Here is a 17,858-nt window from a genome sequence, read left to right as displayed (position 1 = left end):
AGTTTCCCCCTGTGGCTTCTCTGTTACTGCTGCCTAAAGTATTGGTAGAGACGCCCTTGATGTTGGTGAGGTGCAGAGTAAAGCGGACAACAGGGAGATGGGGTCTTGAGGTGCACAGTAACTTTTACTTTAACCTGAGTTACATATTATATTAGGTCTCTTTCTGTGTGGTACCTAACAAGATGGCCGCCAGCCAAAGATGGGTCACTGGTGCTGGTGAGGAGATTTGTGTGTGAAAATTGGGCCACCCTTTGTAGTACTGGCAGTAAACCACGAATCCAGTGGGATGAGAGTCTTACAGGGTATCTGGGCCAAGCCGCAAGTCAAAAGTTTCAGACCCCCAAAAAACAAAGGGCACATTGATGAATTATTTCTCAGCATAAAACAGTACCCAGAAGAGTGACATTGGTCAGGCTCCTTCTCTGGTGAATAATAAGAAAAAAGCTTCATAGCATCATAACTCTCATCTGTCACATTGAAACAGTCTTTACAAATCAGCTCATGGTTCCCAGCTTGTAGTCCCCTCTGATGACCACAGCTTCCTTCTTATAAAGACTGCCTTTTATGTGGAGCTCATTAGAATAGCTCCACCCACTTTCTGGATGTTTCTAGTAGCTATGTAATACACTAAGGAGGCAGTTGGTGATGTTGTTAACTCCCCGATTGTGGTTGTGTGTGTGTTTGTTGATAGTGACTAGAGATGAGCGAACCTTGAGCATGCTCAAGTCCATCCGAACCCGAACTTTCGGCATTTGATTAGCGGTGGCTGCTTAGTTGGATAAAGCCCTAAGGCTATGTGGAAAACATGGATATAGTCATTGGCTGTATCCATGTTTTCCAGACAACCTTAGAGCTTTTTCCAAGTTCAGCAGCCCCCGCTAATCCAATACCGAACGTTCGGGTTTGGATCGACTCGAACCTGAACCCGGTTCGCTCATCTCTAATAGTGACTCATCTTTACTGTACCTTATCGCCTAATAATAAACATTAATAAAGTTTACCTTATTATTTAAATGCCAGACTTGTCTCTCTCATATACCTTATGGACTTAAACCTTAACCATGGAAAAATGCTTTTTAAGAGTTCTCAGGAGCATATAGAGACTTTGGCACAATCCTATATATGTATTTAACACTAAAGACTCATCAGCTACTGGGCCCTTGGCATCTAGTTTCATGGAGAAAACTATGTGACAGTCTGTGTTATATATGAATATGAATAGAGGATTGCTGGAAGACCTACATCTAAGTGATAGGCCTCCAGAGGTGTTTGTGGCATGTGGTTCTAGGGTGAGGTCAATCCGCCAAGAAGCCTCTACTGGATACTACAAAACATATGCTTTTAAATGGATTCTCAAGGGTGTAATGCTTCATTTGTATTGCGGCACCACTGAAGGAAAAATGTTTGGTTGGATCCAAAATCTGCCTGCTTCACATATCCTATACATGAAGTTTTCCATTATCCTGTAACTAATATGTTTTGCCAAATGTAACGGTATATAGAATATCGCTTGGAAGATCCTCATTCAGCATCAGCTGGAATATTATTGGTAGTTTTGTGAGGATCTTTAATTTATTCATTGGCGAGATCTTCAGATATTATACAAGCTATTTTCCGTATAACTGTTTCAAATATTGACAACAATGTACAAGGGCCTATAAACTGCTGCACCGCATGTGAAAAGGTCTTTATGTTCAACACATGTCCCATAAAACAGCCAAATCCCATTAGTAATACAAGGGCTTTGTAATTCATTGAAATCTTGTGCTGGATCCAGGCAATGGTGCATACCAGCGCTTAACTGTTTAGTCTAATGAATGGGAATGAGAGCATTTATGTAGCCGAGCGGCCTAGTGGAACTGTGGCTTATGAGTGAAAGCAAATAAATATAAACAGCAGACGTACAAAGACGGGGATCAAAGAGATTCATTCGCGGAACTCAGACTGTGTTCCCTCTGATGAATCAGTATGTGTGGCTAGTCAGCAAAGAAAAGGGAGTGCTCACAGCAGCCACCCAGCATACAAAGTGCATGGATACAGACAGGAGGGGACATCTCATGTCTGTTTATCGGGATGATGCTAGTCCCTGTAATGCAGCAGAGCTAGTTGTAAAAATTGATGCCAGGAAATCATTGAGCACCAGCTGGAAACCCGTCGTAAGTGACACATTTATACAAATATATTGTAAACTGCTAAATGCAAAAAACTATTTATCTAACACTTCACTTGGTAATTAAATATGAAGCTAAGACAAAGTTTTATTTAAAAGTTTTTCAGCCAGAATTAATTAGTAGTAATCTACAAGTATATAGAATCTGGAAATACCAGTGTTTCTATATTGTTTGTTAAGCATTAGTTATTTTAATTGTGTATTAAGGTGGCAAAGGGGGGTATTAATGTATTTGATATGGATCTCTTCACAATATATGAACAACATAAAGGAAAGTTCCTTCCTTAGGGCCAAATCCATTAACCTAAATGAACAGCTGCTGCAAACAGTAGCTTTCCAGCTATGAATTATATTTGGTCAATTCACTTGAATGGACATAATGTACTGCTATATTCCCCCTGTGGTGGCACCAATAACAGATGATCACTGGGGGTTTAAGCATGAAACAGGATGATTACTCCTTTATGTTGGATGCGTGTATGTTAAGAGGGGAAATATATCTGACTATACTGATTTTTGGGACTATTTACCTTAAAATTCTTTGATACCCTATTACATAAGGGTTTGTGGAGAAAGGTGCAATAAAATAAATCACAGATGTAGAATCATGGGTAACTTCATTGGTCATTTATTGCTTGTGCAAACACCGAAACATTGTGGGAGACTAAGACAGCAGGTGTGCATTCTACTAAGGCCACAGCTATTTCTTGTAGTTGTGTCCTCGTTTGCACATAAAGGACGGAGGAAGTGCAACTGCGCAAAATGGCTGTTGCCTTAGTGGAATGCCACCCGCTGTCTTAGTCTCCCGCAATGTTTTAGTGTTTGCACAAGCAATAAATCACCATTAAAGTTAAGGGTGAGCGCCACTCATTCCTCACATCTACTTTTCTCATACATATCTACTGTGATGTTGGATTTAAGCACCCTGGAGGTCACCTGATACATGTCCTATTGAAGCTGCTTTACCTGCTACAGGGCAGTATGCCATTGACAGTAGTGCTGGGATTTATTACACTATCATTTGCAAAAAAATACATAATTATCCTTCAAATAACTGTCATACTGAACTTCAGGGATGAAGTGGTGAAAGCGGGCATTATGAAACTACCTCCTTGGCACCAACAGATTTTGTCCCACCCCTGGTACCAATCCAGGTTTGAGCTGAACAGATGAGTCATTAGAAGCTGATCTTTAGGGATTCACACCCTGTCTGCTACAGCTTTTGAGGATATAAAAATGATTGGTCAGGCATAGATTTCTTTATAGACAATACACAATTGAATTTTTTTTATTCAAATAAAAACACCCCCACACCCCTTGTGAACCATTTTATTTAAAAGAAAAATACGCTGGTCATTGACATAGTCCACCGAATCCAAAGTATTCCTCAGGATACCGATATCTGGAAAACAAAAAGAGATACACCAAAAAAGGCAGGAGTAGAAAACCCATCATTTTGTGTTCTGCTCCTTACAGTATGCCACATCTGTACATATAGCTGCTCACAGTCTGGCACCAAAGGGGTTAAGTGGGGATGCTTTACATTCCCACTTAACCCCCTAAAGGGCCAAACTGTGCCCAATATGCTGTGCTGAGAGCACTATGCCTGCTCCAGCAAGGAAGGGGTTGAGTGACTGTGTTCTGCCTGGGGTGGGGGTGGGGTGGTTTAAACTTACTTTCCCAACCTGCGTTGTCTTCAGCAATCAATCAGCCTATCAGTGGCTGAGGCCACAGTCTGGCCCCAAGGGGCTAACTTAACCCCCTAGGGGTGAGACTAAGTTTTCGGGCCTGGGTTCAGTCCATGGGTAATCCGGTAAGCCAGATTACCCATGCGTCAGCTCATGAGTACTCACAGACAGCAGTGAAATTCCGTGCTGGAAAAGGGAAAATATTAGATACAATTAGATATATATGAAAGTTGAGAGGATGCATAGAGGTAAGCTGAGGTGACTATATATTACTAAATGTATCCCTAATGTCAGAGATAATGGCAGTAATTTTCTCATAAAGGATAATGTTACTAACATACTGTCTGGAAGAATGGTGTATGGTCAATGGTGTATTTTCCATTTATAATCTATGTATACACACAGCCATCAGATACTTTAAGGTTCAGCAGCCGCTGAGTGGAGTGGTTAGATCATAAGAGCATGAGTACACCAGTCAAAAATGTAACATAATGTAGTCCAGCAATTACTAACAGCACCATTTAAGGCCCAAATAATGCCTCCACACCATTACCTTAAATACTGTATGTAATGCAGAGACCAATATAACCAATATTCTCCCCATACAGTGCCCATAGGGTGGCAGATACTAGTATTATATAGCAGCTCCGCAGCCTGTACAAGTGATAGCAGAAACTCTCAGGTGACTTCTTCTCTGATCAGATTTGTCCAGTTTTTCTTCTCTTCTGACTCTAATTGCCATGAAGATTTTTTTTACCAAATGCAACTCATGTCTGCAGAGTATGGTGCCCACATTAGTATAAGAACAGTAATGATGTCTTCACTTATAATGCACTGTGCCCCCCACTCATTAATAATGGTCCATGTAATGCTTTCACTGCTCCATATTGTAATATTGACCCAGTGCCTCCATGTAGTAATGATGCCCGCTATACTCCCCTATTTTTATAATGCCCCATACAGTAATTATGCCCATACTGTGCCCCAGGTAGTGATAATGCCATCACTTTGCCCCATATAGTAATAATGCCCCCTTTACTGCCATATAGTAAAAATGTCCTTGTGTCACCATATAGTGAGACTTCCTTCCCCCTGTGGCGACCATAGCAGGGGATCATGTTCTGGCGGCTCACAGGCTGGAGGCTTAACGTGAAGGAGAGACTCCCTGAAGTGCCTGCAACCTATGAGAATAAATTAGGGAGCTGGATGATGACAGCTCCTGCTTTGCCATTCTGCTTTACTGCTTCTGTGTTTGGTGCAATGAGAGTTGAGCGGGTTGAAGCTTAATGTGAGGTTGTCATCCCCAGAAGCTGCAGGGAAGTGGTAACCTGCATTTAAGGGGTTATTAATTGGCATTTTTTTCTTTTTTTTTTATCTAAAAAGGAGCAAAAAAAAATAAAAGAAGCTTTATATAGCTCTCTGGCTATGGCTACAGTGATGACACGTCTCAGATTGTAACTGGCCAAATAGGCATTCCCATTTCCTGTGTGTCAAGACCAGGAACAGAAATCCCTGATGTAAACTACTGAACTTCATGTGTAAGCCACAGACCAATGCAGAATGATCATGCAGCTTCATAAGATTCAGAAGGAATACTAATCAGATTTCTTAAGAAAAAAAAAAAACTAGGCAGAGAATGTTTTAAATTTTCCTTCAAAATTATGGCCATTGAGCCTTATAATATTTATTTATTTGACCTTCTGGTGACCAGATATGGATCAGAGAAGAAGCTGTAATACATTGTTATTTGTAGGACCATTCCTGTAAGTCAGAATGTTTATCTTAGAAGAAAACCATTTTCCCCAACAATATATTATTCTGTGCAAACCTGTAGAATAGAATCTACTAGATCCAATCTAAACCTCTCCTACATAGACCAAACTATATGCATAGGGCTATCTTAAACAGCAATAAATTCCTAGAAACTTGATAGCTCACAAAAAATGTAATAGACAATATAAACTTTATTAATAATTCATGTGAAGTTCATAAAAACACACATAAAACTTTCAAGATAACAATACAGACAGATTAGACAGGTGATATAGGTAGGCCACAGAGATCACCCGGACAGGGATAGGTAGTACGTGGAAGCACGGTACATTTAATCAGGGGCCCAACCAAAGGATAGAATAATTACAAAGTGCCCAGTGCAACGGATACAATATCCAATAAATATATATAGCAGCAATGAGAGTATATATTAAGGTGCAAAAATGCTATAGAAATATTAAATATAAACTCTCTCACATATGAGCGACTATTACCTGCATATACACACGGTTGGAGCAACAATGCCTAACCAGCTTCCCAATGAATCACAAGCTAGTGCCGAATATACCTTAAGTCCGGGGACTGCGTGGTCCTCCTCCTCCCCCAACGCACGTTTCGCGTTCGCTTGATCACGCTAGATCCAATCTAAAAACAGATTCTACTAATGACTTCTCCAAATCATATCAGATACTACAGAGGCTGCTTGAATTGCATTCTCTTAGTCTGTCTTTTAATTTTTTCCATAAATTGCTATGTTTACGAGATTATTGTTTATTTAATCTTGTAGCCATATGTGGTGTTTATTCCGTCAGGAAATGTGCATATAGAATTGAGAACAATGGGATTTTACTCTCCCAAATTTCCTTTGAAAAAGAACAAGAGCAATGACATCACATCAGCACAGGAAACTGTGAAGTGCAAGACCTGGCAGGGAATCCGTTCTAAAGGACAGTAACAATGTAGACTTAGAATACACAACTTCCTTCTACCTTCTCAAAATAGATTTGTAGTCATACCTTATGTTTGCTAAAATTTTGTGTTAAGTGGAATTCTGTATCTGCACTGACCACAAGGAATGTTGGGAACGTAAAAGGTTTCTCACATAAAATGTCACGCATAGTCGTATTACAGATCCATGTTGTAGTAATAGCCGTACATACAGTATAGAGATTTACTTATTTCATATGGAGGCATGCAGGGTTTTTTTTTGGATTCAATAAAAATTATGGTATGTTTTACTGTAGAAAATGACTATGGTGATATGCGGCTGCAGCACATTTTGGTTATGGTTATTACAGTTTTAGGCTATGTTCACACAACGTACAACTACGGCCGTAGTTCTCGCCTCAGAACTACGGCCGTAGTTTTGCGGGGTGGAATAATGCCTATTGATGAATGGGATCCCGGCCGGAGCGTACACACATTGTATACGCTCCGGCCGGGAGCCCATGCGGGGCCGCAAAAAACTGACATGTCAGTTTTCTGCGGCCGGAATTCAATGAATTTAGGCCGCAGAAAGACCTGTCAGTTCACACAGTGAAGTGAGTGGCTCCGGCCGCTCGCTTCACTGTGTGCTATGGGAAGCTCTGATGCGGGCGCACGCTGATGCGCCTGTATCAGAGTTCCGCGCCCGGACGGATCATCCGTCCGGCACTTAATTACCGGCCGGGATGATCCGGGCAGAGACCGGCTGTTCCGTGACCCGGCGGGGGTCACGGAACGGCCGGTCTTGAACGGTGTGTGAACATAGCCTTAAGGTGCGTTCACACATACAGTATCTGCAGCAGATCTGACGCAGATTTGATGACGCAGATTTGAATCTGCAGCAGATGTGCAGCAGATCTGCAGCAGATTTGGTGGCCCAGATTTGCTTTGCATTGAATCTGCAACTTCAAATCTGCGCCATCAAATCTGCTGCAGATCCTGTACGTGTGAATGCACCCTTATGGTATAAAACTAGAGTGACTATAACAATGTGTTGCTGTACAGCTTAGGTTAAAGGGAACCTGTCACCCTGGCACCTGGGGCAGAGCCCGCGTTACCCCCTGGTAGAGCCCCTGATAGCCTCCTGCCAGTCCCGCTCCCGAAGCCTGTCTCCCCACGGAGAAACCGCAGCCCGATGGTCAGAGTGCATATTATGTAAGTAAGAAGGGATGAGTCCGACATCCTTAGGAAATCACTGATCCAGGAGAGGTTAAGTATCAGGGGCTCTACCGGGGGCTCGGCAGGCTGTGGGCAGTTCTGCAGGTTCCCTTTTAAGTATACCTGTCACAAACCACACTGACCCAATAAGCCTGAAATCCATTCTGCAGCCGGAATGTTCAATATGAATAGATACGACAATGCCAGGTCAGTACTGTGCACAAGCCCAAATAGATCAGAATAGGGGTCGTGGGCAGTACCGACTTGGTGTGATTGTATCCATGGATATGCAACATTCAGGCTGCCGAATGGATCTCACTCTGGTCAGGTCAGCGTGCTTTGTGACAGGTACACTTTAAGATTTTAAATAAAATTCTAAAAATGTAATATTTGCAAAGAAATTCAGTAAATCATCAAATTAGAGAGAAGCCATTGTGAAGATATTTGAATGGTAATAAATTTCCATTAAAAAAGAAAAGGCAATAACTGTGATACTCATTGTCAAAAGATAACTTCAGTAAAGGGTATGGGTGCTGAGACTAAGGGTAGCCATATATATTAGATAAAAGTATATTGCTGGTCAGAGGCATTACTTAAAGCCTGTGGACCCCAGTTCAAAATCTGTCACAGGGCCCCTCAGCTATAATGCTTCATTTGTTATTAGTACTGTCCTCCTCATATGGGGAAGAGAGACTTTATGGGGCCCCTTAACACTCCTGGGCCTTTTTGCAAATGCACCCTCTGTGCCCTGTGTAGCTACACCCCTGTTGCTGGTTGAACAAACAAGTGATCTTTTCATAGAGATAGCCATACACATTTTGAGAAAATGTTGAGAAAAACATGTCCGCTTTCTTCCAAAAAAACCACTCTCGTCTCCACATTGTGTGGGGTTTTGTAGCTCAGTTCCATTGAAGTGATTAAGCCTAACTGCAAAACCACACCCAAACTAGAGACAAGAGTGGTACAGTTTTTAGAAGAAAGCAGACATATTTTACTAATCCTTGATAACCCCTTTAAAGTATTTCTAACTTTCATACCTAATTAATTACATTGGGCAAAGAACAAATGACCTAAGAATATTCTGAAACCATTCTGAGAATATTCTGGGAACTAATATTCTGGGACTGTTCTGAAAATAATCTTTCCCAAAAGACTGTTTAAGGACGAAAGATTGTTCGAAAAATTCCAGCACAACCAACTTCTTTTCAGACCATACCAGTCTGTCAATGGTTGGCTAAAACATTTGTTGATACATTTTAGTCAAATGCTGGTTTCACACATGGCAGTTTTGGGTAAAATAAAGTAAGCACTTACTGCCGTATCCACCCCTGGCTTTGGCTCACAAACCATTTTCCATGTGTGAAACAAGCAATAGAACCATTTTGTTTTGGTTGAAATCATCCACCTTTCTCAACTTTAATCTAAGGTGCATCATAACTCCAATTGCTTTAATTCAAGGGGCAGATCAGCTGAGTGATGTGCTGTACCCCTTTGAATCTACTCAGCTCTCCCCAAAGACATGAGCAGAGTTTTGGATTGGTTAATAATAATAATAATAGAGGAGTAATGATAATATTATAAAGATAACACTGTCATGAGTTAGGCTACATTCACACAGAGCAAAAGGGGCGGATTACGCAAGGAAATATTTCCGCCTGAAATCAACTGACACTGAATTCCGAGCAGAATATAAGCAGAATGCAAGCAGAATCCCTGCGTATTCAGCTAGGAAAGTGTTCAGCTCGTAATCAGCTCTTGACAAATTCAGCGCGGAATACTCGAGGAATCCGCGCTGAATCCGCATGCATTCAGCGCTGAAATTCAGCGAGTATTTGGCGAGTAAACTAGACTATACCAGAATATATACTAGAATCCTCCTCCCCCCCTTTTTTCCCCATTTCCGCACTGATTCAGCGCGTAATTTCCGCTTGTATTACGCTTGTATTCCGCGCTGAATACGCGCGTATTCCGCGCTGAAACAGAAAATTAGAGCCCCATTGGTTTGTATAGGCTTCCGCTAGCGGAAGAATGAACATGTTCATTTTTCTGGCGGAAAGCGGATTAGTTCAGTGCGGAAATTCCACTGTGTGAACTGCAGAGTAGAATTTCCATTCAACACATGGGAAATTAGCTCTGCACCTATTTTAACGGCTGAAATTTCAGCGCTGATTCAGCGCAGAAATTCAGCTGCTTTTGCTCTGTGTGAACGAGCCCTTAGGGCTCGTTCACACAGAGCAAAAGCAGCTGAATTTCTGCGCTGGGGGCGTGTGGGGGCGGGGATTGGGCGGGAGCGGACGGGTAGAGGGCGGATGCAGGCGGGAAGGGGGGTGGATGTGGGCGGGAAGGGGGGCGGGAGCGGGCGGGATACTCTGCTATTCTAGGGGTAGCGCCTGTAAACTGACGCTGTCATCTGACTGGGTGAGTGTGGGCCCAGTCAGATGACAGCATGGATATGGCGACAGAACTGGGCATGGGCCCCCCCGGAGCCTCGGGCCACGGGCGGCCGCCCAAAACACCCTTATTTTAATCCGCAACTGGTTGGAGCGCTCCTAGTTTCCTTTAGGCTGTATGCATATGTCCAGGTTTTTACTGCATTTGCTGAATGGTTGACTACAGCAGTGATTTTTAACCAGTGTGCTGGTCGGGTGTGCCGCGGGGAAAGTTCCCCAAACTATGATGCCCCTGTGTTTTGTTCCCCGGCAATGCGCAGCGATCAGTGGCGGATTATAATGTGGGTGGTTGCGTGGTGCCGCACAGGAGAGAAGCACAGGAGAGAAGCATGGGGGAGAGAAGTATGGTGGAGAGAAGCAGGGGGGAGAGAAGCACAGGAGAGAAGCATGGGGGAGAGAAGCACAGGAGAGAAGCAGGGGGGAGAAGTATGGTGGAGAGAAGCACAGGAGAGAAGCATGGGGGAGAGAAGCACAGGAGAGAAGCATGGGGGAGAGAAGCACAGGAGAGAAGCAGGGGGAGAAGTATGGTGGAGAGAAGCACAGGAGAGAAGCATGGGGGAGAGAAGCACAGGAGAGAAGCAGGGGGGAGAAGTATGGTGGAGAGAAGCACTGGAGAGAAGCATGGGGGAGAGAAGCAGGGGGAGAAGTATGGTGGAGAGAAGCACAGGAGAGAAGCAGGGGGGAGAAGTATGGTGGAGAAAAGCACAGGAGAGAAGCATGGGGGAGAGAAGCACAGGAGAGAAGAAGGGGGAGAAGTATTGTGGAGAGAAGCACAGGAGAGAAGCAAAGGAGAGAAGTATGGTGGAGAGAAGCATGGTGGAGAGAAGCACAGGAGAGAAACATGGGGGAGAGAAGCACAGGAGAGAAGCGGGGGGAGAAGTATGGTGGAGAGAAGCACAGGAGAGAAGCAGGGGGGAGAAGTATGGTGGAGAGAAGCACAGGAGAGAAGCAGGGGGAGAAGTATGGTGGAGAGAAGCACAGGAGAGAAGCATGGGGAGAGAAGCACAGGAGAGAAGCACAGGAGAGAAGCAGGGGGGAGAAGTATGGTGCAGAGAAGCACAGGAGAGAAGCAGGGGGGAAAGAAGTATGGTGGAGAGAAGCACAGGAGAGAAGCATGGGGGAGAGAAGCACAGGAGAGAAGCAGGGGGAAAAAGTATGGTGGAGAGAAGCAGGGGGGAGAGCTATGGTGGAGAGAAGCACAGGAGAGAAGCATGGGGGAGAGAAGAACAGGAGAGAAGCAGGGGGGAGAAGTATGGTGGAGAGAAGCACAGGAGAGAAGCATGGGGGAGAGAAGCACAGGAGATAAGCAGGGGGAGAAGTATGGTGGAGAGAAGCATGGGGGAGAGAAGCATGGGGGAGAGAAGCATGGGGGAGAGAAGCACAGGAGAGAAGCAGGGGGGAGAAGTATGGTGGAGAGAAGCACAGGAGAGAAGCAGGGGGGAGAGAAGTATGGTGGAGAGAAGCACAGGAGAGAAGCAGGGGGAGAAGAAATCAGGCCCAGGTTTCACACTGAGTGAGTATAAATACATTTAGAATCTATATTATTAACTATATGTATAATATGAACTGTTTTAGTGTCATTTTGTGCCATTTTGGTTGGTGGTGTGCTGCGGCTCAAAAAAGGTTGAAAATCACTGGACTACAGAGTCAGGAATACACGATAAATGGGGGACATGTATTAAAAAAACTATGGGGGGGGGGATTTATCAAGACCGGCGTACGCCTGGAATATGGCAAATATCATCGAGTCTATGGGATGGGCAGAACTTCAAGCGGGGTTCGTGGTGAAATCTCCTTGAAATCTCTGCAAAAATTCTGTGGTGTGTAGATACCCTAACAGACAGAAAAAATGGCCATATTTTGCAAAAGCACCTCATATATAGTAAGCATTATTTGAACTGTTGTGATCAATTACAGCTGCTCTTCTATGCTGTATGCACTGCTGTTCAATTTCCCATTAACCTCAGAGAACTATTATATATGGCCCTATTTATTTTTATCTTACGGTGTGTGAGCCTTATGCCTGAAACTAGAAAAAAACTAAGTGTGGAAATACTGTATATTGGTGCGTTCACACCTACAGGATCCGCAGCAGATTTGATGCTGTGTTCAGTTATTTAAATGAAATCTGCTGCGGATCTGCTGCGGATCCGTAGCAGAAAATTTGCTGCGGATCCGGTAAGTGTGAACGTACCCTTAAGGACTAAAAATTAGACGAGGCCTTATTCACACGTGATTGTATTTTTGCAGACCATATTGTAAGTCCGCAATTTTCTGGCTGCAATCCACAAAAGTTTCTCCGTGCATCTGTAACTTCTGCGACATCTGCAAAAAAGACAGATCCCATAGTCTTTTATTGGTGTGTCCATAATTACGATCCACTCTAGAACATGTCCAAAATACTGTGTGTAATTTGTACCATTTTTTTTGTTGTGGACCCAGTCTTGGTTTTGGTAAAACAGCTGACCAGAAGTAAGCTCAAAATAAAGCAAAATGGGGTTGATTTACTTACATTTTCCCAGCTGCAAATTGTTGGGTTTTTGTCCATTTTTCCTGTCTGTTTAGTGTTCCGACATATTTACTAAAAGTGTGCAAAACCTGACAAAACCCAACGAAAAAACAGACACACATAATTTTTGTCCAAAACCTGCTAAGTGGGCATCCCACCACAACTGAAAGATTTATTAAGCAAACCATCATTTTCTTGTCGGGTTTCCTGTTCTAGAAAACAGCCACTTCTAGTGTAGCAGAATGGAAGGCTTTTAGGTTTGTCCTGGGAAAAACCTTCTAAATTTACATAGGAACTGCGTCACATTAATGAATTTGATGCGAAAAACCAGACACAACCAACAGCACAATGGCTTAAAATTGACGCATTGTAAACCAAAAGAAGCAAAGACTAGACATCAATCAAGAGTGCACTCCACTTGCTAATTATGAAAAAAATACAAATATATTTTATTTTATTATATTAAAGATCACACAAAACACTACAAAACACAGTCAAAAACAATTAAAAATTCCAATCAGGAACACAGAAATTCATGGTCAACCTAAACACAAATAATTATCAATGGGTATGTGACCTACAGGGGGTTGCAAGCAAATAATATTGCTACCATGACCCAAAATTAGAATATGTAAAAAGATGTATGATAATTAATTGTTCAGGCACAGCGTGCAGTCAAAACAAATAACTGGAAACACCAATATCATACAGTGGAAAGATGAAGATAATCTGTATCAAGTAAATAGTATATCCAAATAATTCAGGGATAAATCATTGTGTTATAAAACCCACAGATACACAAAAAATATATACAGTGGTGCCTTGGATTACGAGCATAATTCGTTCTGGGACCGTGCTTGTAATCCAAATCCACTCTTAAACTGAAGCAAAATTTCCCATAGGAAATTATAGAAATGCAGACAATTGGTTCCACACCCCAAAAATAATGATTTTATATTCTGAATAACAGGTAAAATAAATGAAACAAACATTTATAAACTGTTGAATGTGTTATTTTATAAGTTACTGTACAGTACAGCAATCAGCATGTGGTGATAAAACAGCAGCAGACTGTAGATACAGGATGGAACTGCAGATCCCCATAATGCAGTAGTGTAGTACAACAGACTAGATAAGAGAAGCAGGGCTGCTGTCAGAGGTCTGTGTGGTCACATGATAGCAATAGGGAAGGGGTGTGTGCTCAGCATGGACCAGTCAGGACCAGGGCCGTCTTAACAGCATTATGGGCCCCTGGGCAGAGGTGCGAATTGGCCCCCCCACAACTGCCGCCATCAAATCCCCCACATCTTTGCATATAGTGCCCCCCATAGTAGCCAATCCCCCCATATAGGGGCCCCCATAGTAGCCAATTCCCCCATAGTAGCCAGTGCCCCCCCATAGTAGCCAGTGCCCCCCAAAGTAGCCAGTGCCCCCATAGTAGCCAGTGCTCCCCATAGTAGCCAGTGCCCCCATATAGTGCCCCCCATAGTAGCCAATCCCCCCATATAGTGCCCCCCATAGTGGCCAGTGCCCCCCATAGTAGCCAGTGCCCCACATAGTAGCCAGTGCTCCCCATAGTAGCCAGTGCCCCCCATAGTAGCCAGTGCCCCCCATAGTAGCCAGTGCCCCCCATAGTAGCCAGTGCCCCCATAGTAGCCAGTGCCCCCCATAGTAGCCAGTGCCCCACATAGTAGCCAGTGCTCCCCATAGTAGCCAATGCCCCCATAGAAGCCAGTGCCCCCATAGAAGCCAGTGCCCCCCATAGTAGCCAGTGCCCCCCAAAACAACAACCCAGTTACTCACCCGTCCGCCGGCCCCAGCAGCTGATGTCTCCCGGCAGCGCGCTCCCATCATCCTCTGGGCACAGGTAGTGGGGTACAGAGACGCTGCCTGTGCCGAAAGTGTCCGGCTGCAAGACGCATTCAGGACACAGGCAGCGTCTCTGTACCCCACTGCCTGTGCCCGGAGGATGATGGGAGCGCGCTGCCGGGAGACATCAGCTGCTGGGGCCGGCGGACGGGTGAGTTCCTGGACCGCCCGCCCCTTCTATCGACGCTTAGCTGAGCCGATAAGAAGCCCAGGAAAGTGCTGCTCATTGCATTTTCCTGGGCTTTTGATCGGCTCAGCTGAGAAGCGATAGAAGGGGCGGGCTGAGAGGCGATAGAAGGGGCGGGCTGAGCGGCGATAGAAGGGGCGGGCTGGGCAGGCGGAGGGGGCAATAAAGGGGGCGGGCGGGACGGCTTCCTTGCGGTGCTCAGCACTGCTTGGGAGCCATCTTCGCTTTATAGGACGCACTTAGTTTTATAAGTGTGTCTTATAAAGCGAAAAATACAGATATGTCACAGAGGGCAGGGGCCCCCTAGGACGCAAGGGCCCCCGGGCAGCCGCCTACCCTGCCCGATGGGTAAGACAGCCCTGGTCAGGACTGACAGAGACTGTAGGGCGCATGAAGCATTGAGCAGGGCAGATGTGGGCACATACATGCAGCACTCTCTGTCCGGGGAGAGAGGGGTTACAGCTATGAAGAGATTACCTCCACAGTCCTGTCCCCTAATGTAAGCCCCAGCCTAAAGTGGATCTACTATGATTTGGAAGGTGAGGGAGACCTTCTGGGTCAGAGTACAGTGCTGTAGACCACACTATGCAGACCATGCCCCTGCCCCTTTCCCGCTCCCACCCAGTACAGGGAGCTCTTAAACCAAAACAATGCTCTTAAACCAAGTCACAATTTTGAAAAACTGTGAGCTCTTAAATCAAAACGCTCTTAAACCAAGTTACTCTTAAACCAAGGTACCACTGTATATGTATATAAATCACAATATCTGAAAAAGATGAGAAAAAGAACTGCACAAATCAAAAAACCATATCAATCATATCACCCGAACAAAGAAGTGGTGAGCTATGCCTGGGTTGAAAAAAGGGGTCATGGGGCGAACACCCCTGAGAGAAAGGCTTCACGCGTATTGTCACCCTCCGGTGACTTCGTCAGGAGTTAATTGTTTTTATCTGTGTTTTGTAGTGTTCTGTGTCATCTATAATATAATAAAATAAAATATATTTGTATTTTTTCATAATTAGCAAGTGGAGTGCACTCTTGATTGATGTCTAGTCTTTGCTTCTTTTGGTTTACTATGGTTATAATCTAGGCATTTGAGTGGCACTCTGTCCCTTAATTATTTAGGTAGAGCCCCCTGTTTTGTTCTTTCAGTAAAATTGACGCATTGACAAGCTGGGCTACACAGTGAATTTGGTCACATGACAACAAGTGTCATCCAAGTTGCGTGACCAAAATATTTCATGCAACTGTTACCAAAAATGCCAAGTTAAAGGGAAGTTGCAACATCAGGTGACCTACAATGTTTTATTTTTGTGTGCTCCCTCTGTTTGTTCTATTGTTATTGTGTCAGTCCGCACTGTATTTGTGGGACTGTATTCAGCAAGAAATCAAAAGAAAAGAAAAGAACCTGTAAGACATCTGTAGGCATTGCAGTATCTGGAACAGATCTTTAAATATACAGACAGTAATATGCAGGGTTTGGATCTGGTTTGGATCTGTTTAGCATGTTTATGTGTCCTAATTGTTGTAGTCTAGTTCTCTTAGCTATAATTATCATTGTGAGCTCTGCAACCTGACAACACCTCCATAGTCTGCCTGTGAGATCATCAGGATGGAGGTAAAAGGAGAAGTTGGAACCTGTCAAATACTATGTTTTCTATAAGCAGTTTGACTATTAAGACCTGAGTTACTATGTGTGATGTCATGTTTCCAGTGGAGCGTTTATGAATTTGTACAGTTCCTATGGAATCACTGCTGGCTCTAACAATCCATTCATGATACGTAGTCTGGGCTAGGACACTGCATGTTCATCATCAACATTTTGGATGCCGAGCTGTGCAGCTGAACACTGACCTCCGACCCACCCCTAGTACAAGATTCCTTTGCACTGTGATGTGTTGTGTTCTGAATACTTATTCTAGTCCACAGAATCCCATTAAGAAAAATTGTTTCTATTTTTTAAGTAACAAAAAAGTTCTAGATTTTCTGGGAACGCTATGTGATAACCACTACGGCCATAGTCACAGGCCTGAAAATGGTTGTCATCAAGGTTTACATCACAGAGAAGATGATACAACAAGATATAGTTGCAGTCAATTTCTTATATTGTGTTTTTTTCCAAATATAAAGAGTTGTTTTAAAAATGTATTCCAAACTTTATACAATAAGTGTCACCCACCAGAGCGGATAAAATATCATGGCTCCGTATTCACGTCCTGCAAGGACGCTCTAAATTCCATGTATCCATTGAGGCAGAGACTTCTGTTCCATCCAGGAGGCCAATAGTTAGCGTGGTCACGCTATGTTTCAGAGGTAGATCCTGCTCCCTGATGCGCTTGAGAAAGGAGGATCTACCTCCAAAATGTAGCGTGATCACGCTATCTACATTACGCTAGAGCATCCTTGCAGGGTGTGAAGTTGGAGCCCCGGTATTGTATCTGCACTTGTGGGTGACACTTATTGTATAAAGTTTGGATTACATTTTTAAAACATTTTACATTTGGTAAAAGCACAAAAAAAGAAATTGACTGCAACTACATCCTGTCGTGTCATCTGTCTGTGATGTATGTTTGGTTCCACTGGGGTCAGCTGTCACGGTTTTGACAGGAGAGCCCAGAGTGAATAGGGTGTATACACAATTTGTTGGGATTGTCATCCAGGTTTCCCATACATTCGTGCTAACACACAAGACTGCAGAATTTCTGGTAACTAGTTTGGCATATCGTTCCAAGAGACAGAAATAATAAATATATGGACATCCAGTATATATAAATGTGCCGAATGTAGTAATGATTGTCATCAACTACATATGTCATAGCAGAGCTAGGGTTGCAATAGGCCCAATATATTGATGTGTCATAAAAGTGCAGGTGAACAGTATTTGCTGTATTAATATATGGGAATTGACTGATATGTCCTAAGGTTTGTTCACTTATGTTAAGCTCTCCAAAGTATTACTGCGGTCAATATTTTTTTGATCCAGTGCAACCATACAGTGACTACACTGTGGTGGTTTTGGTCAGTCAGTGACAGGTGCTTCTCTTGTCATTAACATACCTAAATACTGCAA

The 17,858-nt window shown here is 43.6% G+C and overlaps 1 protein-coding gene across 1 annotated transcript in view; it reads left to right on the top strand.

Moving 5' to 3' along the window:
• Positions 1 to 17,858, top strand: part of LOC138769979 (BAR/IMD domain-containing adapter protein 2-like) — a 97,950-nt gene that overhangs the window by 59,650 nt on the left and 20,442 nt on the right. The gene's annotated exons all lie outside the window — the stretch shown is intronic.

Source organism: Dendropsophus ebraccatus, chromosome 12 (assembly GCF_027789765.1).
Source record: "Dendropsophus ebraccatus isolate aDenEbr1 chromosome 12, aDenEbr1.pat, whole genome shotgun sequence".
NCBI classification, from domain to species: domain Eukaryota; kingdom Metazoa; phylum Chordata; class Amphibia; order Anura; family Hylidae; genus Dendropsophus; species Dendropsophus ebraccatus.
The sequence above is the reverse complement of the archived record's forward strand: the minus strand, read 5'-3'. Positions and strand labels throughout refer to the sequence as shown.